This window comes from Polypterus senegalus, chromosome 15, assembly GCF_016835505.1.
Source record: "Polypterus senegalus isolate Bchr_013 chromosome 15, ASM1683550v1, whole genome shotgun sequence".
Taxonomy (NCBI): domain Eukaryota; kingdom Metazoa; phylum Chordata; class Cladistia; order Polypteriformes; family Polypteridae; genus Polypterus; species Polypterus senegalus.
In genome coordinates this window covers 19,212,501-19,232,293 of record NC_053168.1, presented here as the reverse complement: position 1 = coordinate 19,232,293, position 19,793 = coordinate 19,212,501, and the positions used below count along the sequence as shown (strand labels likewise).

The 19,793-nt window shown below is 39.8% G+C and overlaps 1 protein-coding gene across 7 annotated transcripts in view; it reads right to left on the bottom strand.

Annotated features, from left to right (window-relative positions):
• LOC120515588 (FH1/FH2 domain-containing protein 3-like) overlaps positions 1–19,793 on the bottom strand; it is a 674,713-nt gene that overhangs the window by 557,501 nt on the left and 97,419 nt on the right. The gene's annotated exons all lie outside the window — the stretch shown is intronic.

The window sequence follows — 19,793 nt, the reverse complement described above, 5'->3', positions numbered from 1 at the left end:
TCCAAACTAACGGCAATTTTCAGAATGTCATGGTTAGGTAAATAGCCATACTGACAGGGGGAAACATTACTATTATGTTATTATATCATTACTAGCTGTGCTATCCACTTAAGAAATCCTCTTAAAATCCACCGTAGACCTCAGCGTTAACATTTGTAGTGCACTATAACTGGAACTGATTTTGCAATGCATGAAGTAAAAAAAAATAAATTGTATTTGTCATTCCAACAGATGGTACATCACAAACATTACCACTGCTTTTACAAATCCTATACCAAATGGCAACTAAGAGAGACACTGAAACATGATGGACACACAGATAGACAGACACTTCCTCTTTCATTATAATATTATATTGTCATTATTTCACATTATTTTGGTGTGAGATACATAAAAGCAGTGCTAATGCTTGTGATGCGGCATCTGTTGGAATGAAAAACAGAATACATTTTATCACTATAAATGTTTGTGATGTGCCAACTGTCGAAATGAAAGATGTAATGCATTTTACTATCTGTATCTTATCTGGATGTCCATTTGGTTGCTATTTCTCTGTCATTTCAAGAGATGAGACATCACAAACATTTGTAGTAATGAAATGCATTTGTGCTGCACCATCTTTTGGAATGACAAATGCAATGTGTATGTCTCTGTTATACAGCATTTCGTATGGGATTCATAAAAGCAGTGTTGATATTTGTGATGTGCCATCTGTATCCATCTATCATATATTAATTACCTTTCCTGTCTATTTAGAGCATTTCACCTGACTACCTATCATGCAGTACTTTTCCGGTCATCTACTTATTTCCTGTCTTTCCTATCTATCAATCTATCTTATATAGTGACCTTCCTATCTATATGTCTGCTGTCACACCCTTGGTGTAGGGGGCATCTTCAGGACTTGTATATTAGATGTAACACCACTCCAAACCACAAGATGCAATGTCATTTATGCCTTTTCCTGTTTTGCCCTTAGAAGTGAAGACAGAAAACTCAAGTAAATAATGACACCATTTCCACTTCCTCAGGAATGCCCATTCTTTCCAGTCCCAGGATATTTAAGAGCCAAACTTGCCACAAGTCAGCAGTCCATTCAAAGACTTGTGTTTGGAAAGATGCACAGAGACCAGCGATGGCTGAAGACAATTTTTCTGCTCTTCTTTTCTTTATTTGGCTGTGCCAACCTGCCAAATTAAATGGGGTTCACTGGCTGGGGCTCTACATCTTTATCTTTGTGATTTTTTCTAACACTGTCTTTTATCTTAAACAGTGCATTTTAGCGGTTTACCTCATTATATTATTGTATTATACCAGTGCACCTCCTGTCTTTTATTTTGAAAATTGTGTTTCATTTGTAAATTTATATAGCTATCTATCATATGGTGCATTTCATATCTATCTATCTATCTATCTACCTATCCAACCATCCATCCATCCATCCATTATCTAACCCGCTGAATCCGAATAGGGTCACGGGGGTCTGCTGGAGCCAATCCCAGCCAACACAGGGCACAAGGCAGGAAACAATCCTGGGCAGGGTGCCAACCCACCGCAGGACACACACAAACACACCCACACACCAAGCACACACTAGGGCCAATTTAGAATTGCCAATCCACCTAACCTGCATGTCTTTGGATTGTGGGAGGAAACCGGAGTGCCCGGAGGAAACCCACGCAGACACGGGGAGAACATGCAAACTCCACGCAGGGAGGACCCGGGAACCAACCATATACTGTTAATGTATGTCTTTAATACAGTGCCATTGATATCTAACATGCAGTGTTTCCTATCTATCTATCTTATAGTATCTTTAATATCTATCTGTGTAGCACATAGTGCCATTTCTGTCCATCTATCTACATATCCCTATGCTGCATTTCTACTTATCAATTGAAAACAGATTGCCTTTCCTATCTATTTATCATCAGTCTATTTTATTGTGTGTTTCACCTGTCTTTCATGCAGTGCCTTTCCTATCTGTCTATCCTATATAGTGCCCTTCCTTTTTTTATGTTTGTCTTTTATTTTAAATGGCGCCTTTCATCCACCTTAATAAAATGACAAGTGTCCAAGTGTCTGTGTATGTATGTGTCCGTCTAGTTGCTATGTTAGTGTTATTCCAACAGACGGCGCATCACAATCATTAACACTGCTTTTACAAATCTCATACCAAATGGTGTATAACAGAGACATACAAGTTGCATCTGTCATTCCAACAGATGGTGCATCACAAACGTTTGCTGCAATGCATTTTATTACTACAAATGTTTGTGATGTGCCTACGTCGGAATGACAAATGTGCATTTTCTTACTAAATGCATTACAAAATACATTGCAATAGCTTGTGCACTGCTTGTCCATGTTGATTACTTAGATTTCTTAGAATGGAATCACATCAAGTGTATTGCATAATATAATACCTTTCATACCTATCTCTATATCAATCATATGGGGCCTTTCCTATCTGTATATCTACAATCTACCTTATAGTGTCTTTCATCACTCTATCCATCACATAGTGCCTTTCCTATCATCTATCATATACTGTTTTCATAGCTGTCATTTAGTGTCTTTCATATTTATCATATAACGTGCATTTCCTGTCTATCATCAATCCATCATATATTTCACTTATCCATTTTCCTAACTATCTGTTATCACACATATCTATCTATATATCTATAATATAGTGCTTTTTATCTGTGTACTCCACAAACAGCTTCCTGGTGAGGAATTGAACCCAGCTCGCCAGAGCTGTAACTCAGCATAACTACCCACTCTGCCACTATTCTGCCATAGTGTTCTTTATAACATCTCCGTGGCCTGAAGCAACCCAGCAAAATGAAGCTCAAATGGGGTGCTGTTCCATTTCAGAGCACACTGCAATGCCCAGTACAGAGCTGGTTTACACAAAGTGGAGTAGCTCTGGAAGGAGCTGTGAGGCAGCCGCACTAATCAGTGTACCACCATACTTCTTCATGGCAAAAACCTATAATCTTGACCCTGAACTGGCTCAAATGAGTTCAGTAATGGATGGAAGAACAGATGGACGTTTACTGTACTTGCTGTATAGTAGCGCTGGTTCACTTTACTCCTTAACATGTGACTTTATCGTCAGTTTGAATAATATTGTTTAATCATTCTCCCATCTGTGAACCTTCTTGATCCGGTTCAGTGTCACGGAGGTTGGAGTCTATCCTGGCACGATCAGGAACAAGGTACGAGCCAACCCTTAAAAACAGGATGCCAGTTCATCCCAGGATGTTATTTGACTCACACACACACAGCGAGAGTTCAAAGTCTGATAAAAAATAAATAAATAAATAAAAAAGACGTGCAGAAGCAAATTGCACATTAAAATATAACCAGCTTAATGGCCAGGAGGAAGAAAGGCAACTGTTCGGAGGAGACCCGCAAACAAGGCTTTCATTGTACTGGAGGCACACGACAATACATTTGTTATTATTTCTTATTAATTGGCTGATGCCTTTATCCAAGGCAACTCACAACAGTTGCGATACAATTGGTTGAGGTGTGTCTGATTTTCCAATTAGAGCGCGGGCAGCTGAAGTGACTTGCTCAGGGTCACATGGTGTCATTAGAGGAATTTGAACCCACCAACGTCAGGGCTTGAAGCCAAAAGCTTTAACCACTATGCTACACTGCCCTGTAAACAACATTTGAACAACACATCGCCATGCCAAATGGTATATAGCAGAGGAAAACAGGTTGCATTCGTCATTCCAACAGATGGTGCAGTGTAAATATTTGTTGTAATGTATTTTATTATGACCAGTGTTTGTAATGTACCATCTGTTGGAAAGATAAGTGGAATGAATTTTATTACAAAATACATTGCATTCTTCCACCGTGAGCAGGCTGCGGGCTCCCTGTGACCCTGAATTGGTTTAAGTAGGTCCAGGGAGTGGATATTCCTTTCTAAATTGCACCCATCCATTCCTTTTGTAGCCCACTCATCCAATTGAAGAGCTGCAGGAGGCTGGCACAGGGCAGGAGCCAGTGCTAATGCACCATTAGAACTGTGTAAGGTGTCAGTGCTCCATAGGGCACACTCACAGACACTGTGCCAATTAACTTGACAGGCATGTCTTCGGAAGTGGGAGGAAAACTGGACCACCCAGAGGAAATATTTAATACGAGTAAAAGGAAATTAAATTCCTTATAGTTGAACTGTGTGATGATGTTTAAGATGATTTTGTTGCATCGTGGGGCTTGACGCATTGACTACCTTTGAAAATGGACAACCACATTAGCAACCACTTGGTTCAGAAGCTTAACGCATGTGAGGTGGGCACAACGGCCCACCCTAATGTCCCTGAAGCATGAGGTCCAGAGGAGAGGCTGCGATCTGAACTTACGGCCCCCGGCGACGTCTTCAACAAACACCCGGCACAGCCACCGGCCACGTGCTGCCTTTACAAGGTGATAAATGAGCTCCTGGACCAAGCAGCTTCTGCTATGTGTTTGAAAAGTCTTAGCCTGTTTAGCTAATGGATGGCTATGGTGGCTTTCAACATCACTTAAATATTTTCTCAGGAAACCCGATCCGAAATTCTTGACGAGAAAGCCTCCACTTTATCTTGACCCCTTTGAAAAGGAATCGGTGGTTCCCCCACACTTGAGCTCAAGCCTTTGGAGAAAAATCAGGCATCCCTACCGGGTCATTTTACTAATCGTTTCCAGAAGTGCCGAACACTTGAGAGGCTGAACGCCTTGTTTGCTTTTCATTTAAAAGCCAGGAAGTAATATCAATTTCACCCTTCATTCCCCTAATAGGTAAGTAATTAAAATAAATAAATCCCCCCCCAACTACACACCTGACATTCTTGTTGTTTTAGCACTTTTACAAGTTGAAGTGCGCACTGCTCCACTCTAATGTCTAGTGACTCAAAGCCCAAGAAACAATAACTTGGATGAGCCCCCTTAAAGCCCCTTGGGTTCATTCAGTGCAGATAAAAAGTTTTCAGCCCCCTCCTTTCTTGGAAGGTTTCACACTTTCAATTTTTAGCAACATTAAATTACAGTCAATGTAATTTAGCCTGCTTGACCCTGATCAACAGAAGAAGAGTATTGAGGCAAGTCAGAAGACGGAATTCCTCATACGAGTTAAAGACCCCACACAGTGACTCCGCAGCACGCCTCTCACTAACTGTTCAGTGGGACACTGACGCACAGATGACGAAGCACCTACAGAAGAAGAAGAGAAGAAGATGCATCCTAGTGTCTACTGCTCCATTTTAAACATCCATGAGATGGGAGTACACGCCGTGCCGAGATGGCCCTTCTTAAATGCGTGTGGGGCCCGTGATGGAAAGACTGCAGCCAGAGTATGTTCAGAAATCTATATCTGTCCAGCGTCTAGCAGACCTAGCTAACTGCTAACACTACAGTAAGGCTACTGGAGTAACAATGGAGCAACAATGGCATTATGGGTAATAGCTCTGACATTGAAAGTTTAACTATAGAAGAGTTTTTGTGCAAATATTAAAAGCAATCCAACGTGTTAACTAAATTGAAATGCAATACACATGCAAGTGGTCTGTTTGATTTTGGCACAGTCTCATCGTGTCGTAATTAAAAGCCATTCAATCAAATAATCAATTGCTTTTCACTACGACGTGCAATTTTCATGTCAGTTTAAAATGCAACACAAAAGCGTATTGCACTTTAATTCATGTCCATAGATCACACGTCGTAACTAAAAGCAATTGTAATTAGATAGTAGTAGTAGTGTAGCTGCGTTTTCCCAAAATTACCAAAGTTTAGCAGTTTCAACTCATAAAATTGGAATCAACAAAAGCCTGACGCGCAGCCACAGACAAAATATCTTTGTTTTTAAAAGTTTAGTTAAGTTTCAAAGTAAAATAGTTCACACAAAAAAAAAGAAAATTTAAAATAGCAAAAAAGGAAAAATTAATGTTAAGAAAGGTTCAATTCTAAGCTTAATCTTGATACATCTCAAATCGTTACTATTTACTTAACATTTCTGAACCATTTGAAAACGGTCAGAAAACTGTATGCTTATCCCATTTCTAACTTCTTTTAAGCCCCTCTTTACTAGGACTCGTTCTTACCACAATTGAACTTATTATCACACTGTTTCTCAGTTACAGTAAGAAGGTTCTCTCTCTTGCTAACTTATAGGGGGAAAAGACTATACCATAAGTTATGACTATGAAAGAAATTTATATTCTATTCAAGTTAAGCAAACATTAACATGAGTTTAACTGAAAACTTTAACTTTCTAAGATTGGCTCTTACATTTGTATTAAAATTGTTGTTTTTGTTACCACATGTCACAAGTGATACTGATGACTATATCAAGTAACAGAGTGATGGCACATTGATATTCTGGACCATTATTATTATTATTACTAGTATGAATTAGGCACTCATTTAGAAAGGAAACAATTCAATTGCTGTGTCATTGCCATTAAATACCATTAAAGTCCAAATCTACGGATTGCAGCAACCCTCCCCGTTACAGCTGACTGAAGTTTTTCAAAACCTCAGCTCATCACGATATACTTGAGGTCATCCATGGCACAAGAACAAATGAGCAGCCTTAACTATCATCAGCGTCCACTCAGACCCTGCACAGAAGCTGCTGTGTGACGGCCTCACAGATGACTTTGTCTCCAGAAAAGGTAGATGAGTGCTGTGGTGATATGCAATAAAGAGCCTGTAACATTCACGTTCAAGTTTTGATTATTTAAAAAAAAAAAGTATTTTTATTTGATGTTAAAAAGTTAGATGAAGGTTTGTGATGTGTGCTTCTTTGTTTACTATTTATTTATAGGTTTGTTGTTTAAATTAAAGCTACTTTAAGAAATACTAACGTAATGGATTTGGGGAAGATGGGTGGGGTCAAGAAGAAGATGGCGCATAAGGCCCCAGTTTGGCTAGGGGCAGCTCTGACACTGTTGCACACCTCATTGAGGCAAACACTCCTGTTTTAGGAGATTCAACAACAACAACATTTATTTATATAGCACATTTTCATACAAACAGTAGCTCAAAGTGCTTTACATAATAAAGAATAGAAAAATAAAAGACACAGTAAGAAAAGAAAATAAGTCAACATTAATTAATATCGAATAAGAGTAAGGTTCAATGGCCAGGGGGGACAGAAAAAACAAAAAAACTCCAGACGGCTGGAGAAAAAATAAAATCTGTAGGGATTCCAGACCATGAGACCGCCCAGTCCCCTCTGGGCATTCTACCTAACATAAATGAAACAGTCCTCTTTGTGTTTAGGGTTCTCACAGAAGGGCTTGATGATGATGATGGTCACGTAGACTTCTGCCTTTTAATCCATCCATCATTGTTGGAACATCATGATGCTTTGAGTAGGTGGTGGTGACACCACCACAAAGAAACCGAAAAAAGAAACAGAAGAGAGAGTAGGGGTCAGGACGGATTTTAGAGCCACCATGAATAGTTATTATGATGAATTGAACATACAGAGTATCAGGATTAAGTTAAAGTGAAGTTAGGAGAAGGCCATGTTAAAGTAATATGTTTTCAGCAGTGTTTTAAAGTGCTCTACTGTATTTGCCTGGTGAATTCCTATTGGCAGGCTATTCCAGATTTTAGGTGCATAGCAGCAGAAGGACGCCTCACCACTTCTTTTAAGTTTAGCTTTTGGAATTCTAAGGAGACACTCATTTGAGGATCTGAGGTTACGATTTGAGATAGGAGATTCGACTATGTGCCTGCCTTCAAGTCACCTTCCTGAACCACATACAGGTAACTCAGTTTTACTTACTAAGAGCTTCTCTTTCTCTGTCGGCAGCTAACTTTCTCTCTCACTGCAGCTACAGTCGTGGTCAAAAGTTTTGAGAAAGACCCAAGTATTGGATTCCACAAAGCTTGCTGCTTCAGTGTTTTTAGCTCTTTTTTTCCAGATGTTTCTATGGTAGAATAGAGTAGAATTACAAGCATTTCAGAAGTTTCAAAGGCTTTTATTGACCACTACATTAAGTTTATGCAAAGAGTCCATATTTGCAGTGTTGGCCCTTCTTTCTTTTTTAAGACCTCTGCAATTCGCCCTGGCATGCTTGAAGTTTGTCAGAATTGGTGGGTTTTTGTTTGTCCACCTGCCTCTTGAGGATTGACCATAAATTCTCAATGGGATTAAGGTCTGGGGAGTTTTCTGGCCATGGACCCAAAATTTCAATGTTTTGCTCCCCGAGCCACTTAGTTATCACTTTTGCCTTATGGGCCGGTGCTCCTTCATGATGGAAAAGGCATTGCTGGTCACCAAACTGTTGGATGGTTGGGAGAAGTTGCAATTGGACGAGCAACTACGAGGAAACTCCAAATCAATAACATTCATGTGTCCAGTGGGCACCCGAACCTCCACACTTTCTCCATGCAGACAAACTGCCATCTCTTCTGGGCATCTTACCCTGCACTGCACTGTCTCCTACAACCCAGGTAAATTATAAAGACTGTTGAATCCAGGCCTACACACCTATAAAGAGCTTTAATTGTTACCTAAAATGAAACCAATGACGTGGCCTTGTCACAGCCCTGCCCATCTCTGGTTTATGTCATCATGCAGAGAGGTGTACCGTGAACCTTGACTGTGAGAGTCTAAGCAGAACTTTTCTTTCTTTTTAATTTCCTTGCTTTATAGTCATTCCGGTGTTTGTTCAGACCAAAGTGTGTGTGTTTATTTATTTATTTACCTACCTACTTACACATCTACATATCTATCTATCTGTTATATAGTGCCTTTCACATCTGTGGTTCCATTATATAGTGGCTTTCCCATCTATCTATCTATCTATCTAACATTTGGCAGCAGGTTTTCAGTGACACACACCGGCTAGTCATTACCTGACAATTTACAGACTGACCAACCTCTCCACTGGACCAGAGACAAGAAATCTGAAGTGAACAAAACAATCACTGGGAGCAGGGGTGGCAAAAATGACCTGTGGCTCCACATCACATTTCGACACATGACCTGCATGATCCATATGTCCATTTCTAACCTGCTTATCCAGTTTAGGTAACCAGCCTTAGTTATAGTACCATAACTCACAAGTCATATCTCATTCATTTAAGAGATACACAGCAGACTTCTAGCACACTACCAGCACTTGCCACCAATGGACATTTTCTGACGACTCCTCCGTCATTAATAATGGAGATGAGTCAGTACAGGAAGGTTCTGGAGGACTTTGTCTTGTGGTGCAGACCAAACAACCTGCAACTCAACATCAATGAGAGAAAATAGCTGGTGGTGGGCTTCTGGTTGGCCAAAGAGCCTCTGAGACAAGTCATCATCCAGGGGGAGGATGTTGAAGAGGTAGAAATACCAGTACCTGGGTGTTCACATAAACAACAAACTAGACTGGTCTGACAACACAGTGGCACTGGACAACAAGGGTCAGATCAGATTGGACTTGCTAAGGAGACTCTTTTGATGTGTTCAGAAAGCTGCTGGAAATGTTCTACCAGTCCATAGTAGCCAGTGTAGTGTTGTACACTGCAGTGTCCTGGGGAATCAACCTGAACACAAAAAAGCACAATGCATGAACAAACGTATGAGGAAATCCTGTGCCATCACAGGGCTGACTCTGTGGAAAAGAGGATGGTGGCAAAGCTGGATGCCATCATGAAAAGTTCCCTCCAGGAGGCGCTCTCTTGGACCTCTTTTAGCCTCAGGCTCATTCCGTCAAGAGGTGCTAAGAAAAGCCTCTGCGTTTTTTTGGGTTTTTTTTGTCCACTGCTATCAGGCAATTCAGTGCTTTCCTGCTGACATCCCAAACTAGGTGCTGATAGTTTTTAAGTTTATTTTGCAATTTCTGCACAATATACTTTTATTTATTCATTCATTCATTTATTATTGCATGATTGATTGTGTTACTTGTCTTGTGAGTCTATATGCTTGTTTTCTCTGTTGCTGTATGCATATACATTTCCATTCGGATTAATAAAGATTATCTAATGTCATCTAATATACGTTACAGGTATTCTATTTTATTATATCATAACATTCTTAAATCCGCCGAATCCTCTCTCCCCTCTTTTTATTCTATTTATTTTTATTAATTTATTAATTTTTCTGTTTACTTATTTTTACTAGTTTATAGTTTTACTCTGCTGGCCTAGCTCTCTTCCACATGGGTGGATGTTAATTTGTTTCAAACTTAGTTTTGTTAAACTTGAATTGCTTGTATGGAATGTCATTTGATTTAAAAAAGAAAAAATGTGCCTATCCTAAATCACAGTCATGGGGGGGGTCGTCCACTCAGGTTACAAAGTGGGAAATAAACTGGCATCCTGTCCAGGGCTATCGCAGGAGCTGCTCATTCACACATATGCACCCATAATTTAGGGCTGCCAGTCTACCTAACCTCACTTTATTGTATAGCCTGGCCTGCTTGGAATTCATTTTAGGTTTTGGGTGGGCTTGAGAGTGCCCCCTGTCCCCCTTTACATACTTCTTTAAGCATATTGATGTTCTATAGGAATCATTGAAAATAGTCCTCATGTGTAGTTTCATCAACAGTCTGTGGAGTGCGGATGATGACAAAGTTTTACCTGCGGGCAGGATTTCCTAAACATAATAATCCGTAACAGGTTGTCTTAAGTATACTTAAGTCCCTTAACTAATGGCAGGATTTAAATCCACTAACCTGTCATAGAAAATTGGGCTTAATTAAGGACAAATAATAATCATTTTCCTTAAAATATCCAACCTTCAGTGATGTCAGCTGAATTTCTTAGTGCTCACTTGAGTAAAGCTATGATTTATGTTAAATATATTAGAATTATATATTTATATATATGCCAGGTATACTTGGCACTGAAGGACACAAAAGATTTTTTTCTAGAGGACTGATATTTAATTCTGTACCCTCATGTGGCGTACGCACTGCATTTTCTATTATTTCCTAGACTCTTTGCTTTCCTCATCTTGATTTCATCTTTTAAGCCACTCTTTATAAGTTTAGATAAAACACTGCAAAACTTCCCACATGGCACTCATTTTTTGCATTTGGAATTACTATTTTGCTTTCAGTAATTCAATCTGAGTCAGCCTTGGCAAAAGATCACAAACAGTGCTGCCAACTAAGAATTATCTGAATTTTTACCCCTGTGCCACCTTTGGCAGGTCTGAATGACTTTGGCACTCATTTTCTGGCTGCCACTGAAGCCCCTTCTGTTTATTTCTTATGCAAACAGAGGTGTGTGCAGTAAATCTTGCCATATCTTTTGGAGCTGGGGAAGCATACGGCACTGCATTGCAGGGACTGAGATAAAGGAAGCTACTGAGTGATAAAGTGCAGAATAGCCTCTACAGCGTCTCTCTCTCTCTCTCGCCTCCAGCGTATAAACAGCTCTTCACCATTGTAAGTTCAGATTTCACCAATGGAAAGTTGCAGATTCAAATCAAAAGGCAAGCAGCACAGAATAAAATGAAAAAGCTGAAAGACATGCTTAAAGAAAGGGGAGCCCGAACCTGAAACTGTAATTGTCAGTGTTTTGAGAAAGAGAAAACTGTAACTGCTCTAGCTGGAAATGGCACATGGATCATGTCGCACAGACCATGTCTGATAGAAAAAATAAGACAGGGGTAGACGTGAGTGTTGGGCAGGAAGCCCTGATGTTCATATCTTGTTTGGAGAAGTGCATGTGGATGGGGCCATGTGCTACAGTGCAAGCTTTAGTGCAACTCATTTGAGAAGCCAGCATCTACCTCTACTTATGGACCTGTAGCATTAGGATTTAACAATGGAGTACAAGTGCACTAAACAACACAGAGGATAGGCAGCTCAGAGGAAGGAATGGCTGTGTCATTTGGGAATGAGGAACTCGAGAGATACAGGGTCAGTCAGATAAAGGCTGTGTGTGTGTGTGAGACGCTAAATGAGTCACTACTTCTTGGCTATGCTCCAGTTCTAAAAAATATAGAAACACCTGTAATGTATAAAGGTCACTTTGAATAAAAACACCCGGTTTGAGCATTACAACAAGCTAGACGCAAACAGGCTATTCAGTCCAACAAAGGGCACCAGTCCTATTCACATAGGTCAGGTCAGGCTGACAAACATGCACTGGTATAAAGTATTGCTGCACCCATCCATCCATCCATCCATTTTCTAACCCGCTGAATCCGAATAGGGTCACGGGGGTCTGCTGGAGCCAATCCCAGCCAACACAGGGCACAAGGCAGGAACCAATCCTGGGCAGGGTGCCAACCCACCGCAGCACACACACAAACACACCCACACACCAAGCACACACTAGGGCCAATTTAGAATCGCCAATCCACCTAACCTGCATGTCTTTGGATTGTGGGACCACACGACAAAACAGCTTGGGACCCAGGCGGAGAGTCCTACCCTCTAGAAATGACCATCTATATGCCACAGCCAGGAGTTCTGTGGGCATCTACCCTGGTCTGGTCCACCCGCTTGGGTCCTCAACAATAAGGATCCAATGAACCAGATCACCCTCGGGGAATTGCGCCACATGGCCGTAGTGTTGTAACTGAAGCTCCATCACAATGCAGGTAATGTGCCTCATTCGAGACTCCATGAGCAACACAAAGTCAAACCAGTGGTACCCAAAGATTCTCCAAAGAGACACAGTACCGAAGGAGTCCAGTCTTCATTTCAAGTTACTGGATCGTGTCCATGTCTCACAACCATATAGCAAAACAGGAAGCACCAGGACTCTAAAGACTTGGATCTTCGTCCTGTCCTTTTCCAAAGATATCAACATAATTCTTCTAAAATAACATTAAATCAAGTTTTGAAGGTCCCCAAAGTCCTACTGTCCACCACACTACTTGGTCACTTATCCCATGTGTCTGTGGTTCTCTGTGTGAAGAAAAACCTCCTAACGTTTGTGTGAAATTTATTCTTAACAAGTTTCCAACCGTGTCCGTGTTCTTGTTGTACTCATTTTAAAGTCATGTCTCGATCGACTGGACTAATTCCCTTCATAGTTTTAAACACTTCAGTCAGGTCTCCTCTAAATCTCCTTTTGTATATACTGTAAAGGCTCGGCTCTTTTAATCTTTCCTCATAATTCATCCCCTGGAGCCCTGGAATCAGCCTAGTCGCTCTTCTCTGGACTTTTTCCAGCACTGCTATGTCCTTTTTTAGCCAAATCTGCACACAGAAGTCCAGATGAGGCCTCATCAGTGATGAGATGAAACATAACCTGTAATGGACTTGTACTCCACACGTCAAGGCGCTATATAACCTGACATTCTGTCAGCCCTTGTGAGCGCTCTCTGGCAGTTGACAGTGTTGAGTCCACTATAACTTTTCATAAGGTGCACTTTTGATTTTCAGACCTCCCACTGTTTATCCAAGCCTAAAGTTTGTACTTTCCATATATAATATTTTACATTCTGCCCAAGCCTGTATGGTATACAAGTCCCTCTGTGAAGATTTAACAGATTCCAGATTATCTGCTAATCCACCTGTCTTGGTATCATCTGCAAACTTAACCAGCTCTTTACTTATATTCCTATCCAGATCATTTACATTTATTAAAAATAGCAGCGGTCCTAGCACTGACCCCCACTCTTAACATTGGCCAATTCTGATGAGGTTCCTGGCACCATCAACTTCTGCTTCTTGTGTCAGAGCCAATTCTGCACCCATCTAAAAACATCACCCTGAACTCACACTTCTTTTAACTTGATGCCCACCTCCTCATGTGGCACCTTATCAAATGCTTTCTGAAAGTCCAGATAAATAATATCATGTGCTCCACTTTGATCGTATCCTGTTGTCGCTTCCTCATAGAATTCCAGCACGACCTCCCTTGTCTGGACCCATGCTGACTGTTCAGTAAAGCTCTGTGGCCTTTTGGTTGTCTTGACCCTGTCTGTCTGGAACAAGTTAATGATTGACTACTAATATATATTTATGGTCAGAAACACATTCATTATTTTTAATAATGACTCTTAAATATTTTAAAGCTATTTTAATGATTTGCCTTATTGCCAGTTTGCGTTTTCATAGGCAATGCCATATTGGTACAGTAGAAACTTATGAGTTGCTAGAAATGTGATGTGCCCTGTTATGAATCTGTTTTGATGCTCAAGGAATTTAACCATTTCATTTTTGAAAGATAAGAGCATTTTCTTTTATTTATTATTCTTTTAGCAATATTTCAGTGATAGAGAGTCATTTTGTATGGGTTTCACCGTGATTGCCACCATTTTGTGATGTCTTCTGCATGTCTGTTGTTAAGCCCAATCACAAGAAATAAAGAGAAGTTTGAGTCCAGGAAATGAAGAACCGTTTGAAGATCAAAGTGAACGGAGTTACTGGGAGGGCAGAGAGATGGAAAATAGCAAAGCAAAAAGACGCTAAGCTAACTTGTACAGTATTTCAAGAGGACACTGAAGAAAAGCAAAGCCAGAAAATCAGAATAAAGTAGCATGGCATACTGAAAAGAGTAACAAAACGAGCATTGCGTTGGTGTATAATGAGTTGATGTTGTAAAACAATAAAATGTGAAATCTTCTAAGGGGAATTTTTTATTGGCATGTAAATTAAAAACCGAATGGAAGGAGGAATGAACAAGAATACAGTGGGTATAGAAAAGAATTCCCCCCCCCCAACACACACCTTCAAAATATTCACTTGGCTTTTATAAGTTGCATTGACCAAATACAGCTGGAAAAATATTTTTTGTGTGTATCTTCATTTCAGGCTGCAAAGAGACAAAATTGAGTATTTGGAAGAGTAGGGGGGCGATTCTTTTCTCAAGTCACTGGAGATGTGGTACCTACACCGTATGTGCACAGGTCATGAGGTGTAAAATTTCAAATGTGTCGTTTATTGCCAGAGTGTTACTATAAATGACGCCTGGGACCGAACACAGCGTGCAAGGTAATATCCTTAAAATATGGCAGGGCAGTCAGCGACTGAGAAGATCACAGTAAAGAAGACTTCAGTGATTCCCCGTTTCTCACTTCTTCAGCCTCAGCACCCCCACTGAAACACATGTCAGACATTAGAACATTAAATCTCCTTATTTAAACTGCAAGAACTTGGCACTTTCCAAATCTGTGGAAGCATGTCAGCATTGTTTACGACGTGACTCAAACAGCAATGAATCATCATAATCGGGTGAACAATTTAATACCTGCAACGCTATCTGAAAGGCGTGGTGGGTCACTTTGTTTCCTAGCTTCTTTTGCAGATATTTGCTCAAGTTTGTATTTGGGATTAATGAGATTCAAAAAGAAACTCGAGTTGGAATGAAAAAGCAGCATCATTCCTGTATGTGCAAGTCCTGCAAATGACAGGCTGATTGGCATCTCCCCCATTCCGCGCCGCAGCCCAGCGTGTTTGAGGATATGCCTGCAACTGAAGAGACGGCTATCAATACCGATGGATTCGAGGTGCTAAAAGACTACAAGAATGTTTGACCTGTCAGCAATGCCTGTACGGGGATGGCACACAAACCTCACCATTTCAACAAGTAGGCACTGCCCTCTGCTTTCATTCCTCAGCCGGTGATAGGCATCGTAAACACAAGGCGAGCATGTCAGCGGATGAAGACACAACAAGCGTGATGAAAAACAACGATAATGCCCTGAGCCTGGCTCACCTCGGCTTAGTGAGGCTCTTTAGCTGTCAGAGATAAAGCGGCTGCATTGTGTGCCAGTAATCTTACACCCTGCCCCAACCACCCAAGATTTGAGAAATGGGCAACCCAGTAAATCGTCTTGAAAATATCTGTTGTTTAGGGAATCCAAAATCACAAATGAATGACTGCACACATCTGACAGGATCAGACTGAGGTGTGCGTAGCGGCTCCTGGAGTAGGGCAGTCACGTAGTGTCAAGTCAATTAATGGATGGGACCGGGGTCAATGTGTGCACACGTAGGAGTGGCTCAGCTACAGTCCCCTCCAAATGTACTGGAACGGCAAGGACGATCAATTTGTTTTTGCTGTGCGCTAAAGACATTTGTGTAGAACAGGGGTTACCAAACTCGGTCCTGGGGACCCCCTGTGGCTGCAGATTTTTGCTTCAACCACATTCCTAATCAGTGACATCACCTGATAAAACTGATTTAATTTCATTAGCTGGTATTTTTTTATCTTATTCTACATTAAGAACGCACAGCAGCATGAGTATTACATTTATAAGACATTTAGAAATATTGACATTTTTGCTATAGATTTAAATGCTTAACGTTTTTGTTGATTTCATTATATTTTGCCCTTTTTTCTATGCAGTTTTCCCCCTTCATTGTATCTTATTGATGACAATGAAAAATAAGCAGAGCCGACACAAACAACACTGAATAATCAAAGGCTGTAACTACTTTAGCGTCAGACCCACTAATTAGAAAACAATGGATTAATTAAACAATTAGAACACCCAAAAATAGAATGAACATCAAAATGAAAATATTGCTAAAAAGAAAAAAAATACATTACTCCTATATTACTACTTAGTACATTTTAATATATTTTTTTATTCAAACTAAGTTTTCTAATTTCTATGTTGTTCCCAAAACACAGAATGTGGGAAATAACAGTTCATTTAATTAGCCCAGGAGTCCAACTAAAAACAGAAGCTGATTGGAACAAAAACCTGCAGCGACAGGGGGTCCCCCAGGACCGACGTTGAGAACCCCTGGTGTAGAAAAATGCTTCCCAAACTCGGTCCTGGGGACCCCCTGTGGCTGCAGGTTTTTGTTCCAACCAGATTACTAATCAGTTACAACACCTGATAACTCTGACCTCATTTAATTAGCTGCGATTTTTTTTCTTTTATTCAACATTCAGAAAAGCACAGCAGCATGGTTTTCACATTTATAAGACATTTAGAAATATTTCTGATTTTGCTATAGATTGCTCCCTTCGTTGTATCTTAAAAATGACAATGAGCAGAGCAGACACTCTGGCAAACAACACTAAATCATCAAAGGCTGCAACTACTTTAGCGTCAGACCCACTAATTAGTAAATAACTGATTAATTAAAGAATTAGAAAAACTGGAAAAGTAGAGTGGAAATCAAGATGAAAATATTGTTAAAAACAAAAAAAAAAAAAATTATTCCCATATAACTGCTTGGTACATTTAAATATACAGTATATATACACATATATAAATATATATATATAAATATATATATATATATATATATATATAAAATTATATATACACACACACATATACAGTATATATATATATACACACACACATATACAGTATATATATATACACACACACACACACATACAGTGTATATATATATACACACACACACACATACAGTGTATATATATATATATATATATATATATATATACACACACACACACATCTTTTGATCTTCTACACTAATGTCTTCAGCGCACAGCAAAAACTAATTGATCAGCCTTGCAGTTCCAATACTTTTGGAGGGGACTGTAATATCAAGTTTGAACAAAGAGGGGTGTGTGTGTGTGTGTGTGTAAGGGAGCAGAGCTCACTGCTAATTCTTCAGGCTTGTCTACACAGTTCAGGTTTATGGAGTACGGGCACCTTCACTGTAATCACAAGTTTAATCATTGCGTTCCAGACATAAAAAAAAAAAGCCATCATTTAGTTGGCGCGCTCACGTAAAAGAACTCCAATTACACTCACAGCCTCTAACCTTTGGCATCAACCTGCTGCAGACAAGACAGGCGGTAAGGCGTTATGGAAACAGAAGAGTTAATGGGTCTCTCAAGTCCCTTTTGTGATGATATAGTCTTAACGCTTTTCCAGTTAAAATTGCTTCAACTTTGTCCTTATATCCTTGTTACTGCTAATTTTTATTTAAAGGACCACATGGTATCAGCTAGAATCTCTGCATGTCTGACTGATATTGCCAGCTAGGATGAAGGAGCACCATCTCTGGCTCAACAAGGCAAAGATGGACCTTCTGATTATCCCAGCTCCTCCATCTATTCAGTTCATTATTACGAACACCTGCCAGGTCAGCACTCAACCTTGGGGTGGTGATTGATGAACATGTCCTTCAGGGACCATCCTCTCATTCTTACAGATTCACTCTATACAATATCCACAAGATCACACCGTACCTGACAGAATATGCAGCACAACAATTTCCCCTTGGGATTAACAAAGTATCTATCTATCTATCTAACTAACTCCTGGTGTCCTGGCTAAACATCTGAGGTTGAAAAAGGAGGACAGGTTCAGACATCTGACAGCATGCGGACCACAAGTCCAGGCGCAGGCTTTGGTCTTGTCACATCTGGACTACTGCATCTCTCTGCTGGCAGAAGGACTGGAATGTGTCACCAAGGCACTGCAGAAGATAATGCAGTGAGGCACATTTGGTGTTCAATCAGCTGTGGTGAGCACATGTAACTTCTTCGTTTAGATCATGACACTGACTTCCTTCCACATATTAAGTGAAAATCCTTGATGCTTGTCCATGGAGTAGTCAATGAGGGTCAGCACCTATATATTTGAAGACACTCGGGAGGTCCTATGTTCCTTCTTGACCACTCTGGTCTTCTGAAGAATGGAGTTTGGTGATGCCAGTTCTGCGTGGAATCAAATCTCAATCTGGACTTTTGTCAAGTGATACCCTTCTGGCTAGCGGAATGAACTGCCCATCCCTCAATATGTTTAAGGGAGGGTTTGAAGATGCTCTTGTTCAGTGAACCTCTACCTAGCTGATAATGGCTTTTTGTTAGGTCTTTGTAACCTAGGATACGTACTTCACTTGTGTTGTGTTCTGAGCTCCTCACTTGTGGTGATCAATTTCATGACCTTCTCCTGTAACACTTGTTCCCAAATAGTCAACCAGACAATTTGGCTTCTAGAAGCTTCTTTCTACAGGTCTCAGAGAGCTCTTTCCATCTTGGTAAGTTGATAACACACACTTTAATGAAAATGAGCAAACCAAATAAAACATCTGAGGTTGAAATAAGAGGATTCTGTATATAAGAGGAATAAGATGGTTCAAACGCCATCCTTGCTAACCACAGAAGAATGTTAGTTAGTTATATGGTTGTCTGATACACCCGATTAATTCACACCTCAATAAATGACACCCACTGCCCTAGTTAAAGAATATTGTGGAAATTCATGGGCAGTTTGCGAATGGCCCAGTGACTGAATGAAAGTCAAGGCTTATTCAAATAACTAATAAGAATGAATGAATACTTTAATGAAGGTTCACCAAAATAGACAATTAAATTGAATGAACAAATGAATAATAGCCTAATTAGTCAATATTCAAATAAAGTTGATTACTCAAATAGACAATGAATATTTAGAAAAAATATTTGAAATAATAACAAAAGAAAGAAAGAATTAACATGAAAATGGCCAAGGCAAATTTAGAAAACAATTTTTAATGAGTAAATGAATGGATAATTACCAAAATGGTGAAGCTCAATTTAGAAAATTCAAATGAATGAATGAATAAATGAACTAAGTAATGATCACCCAAAAAGACAAGAATATTAACATAATTAAACTGAAGGAACGAATTAGAACATTAGAACATTCTAGATGAGAACAGACCATTCAGCCCAACAAAGCTCGCCAGTCCAATCCACTTGTTTCCTCCAAGAAAACATCAAGTCGAGTTTTGAAAGTCCCTAACGTTTTACTTATGAATGAATGATTACCTAAATATACATGGAATACCTGTATTAAGAAAATGAAATTGAATAAATAAAATGCATAATGTAAATAATCAAAATTCAAAAACTAATTTCAATGTGTGAATGAATGAACGAATGAATGAATACCTAAA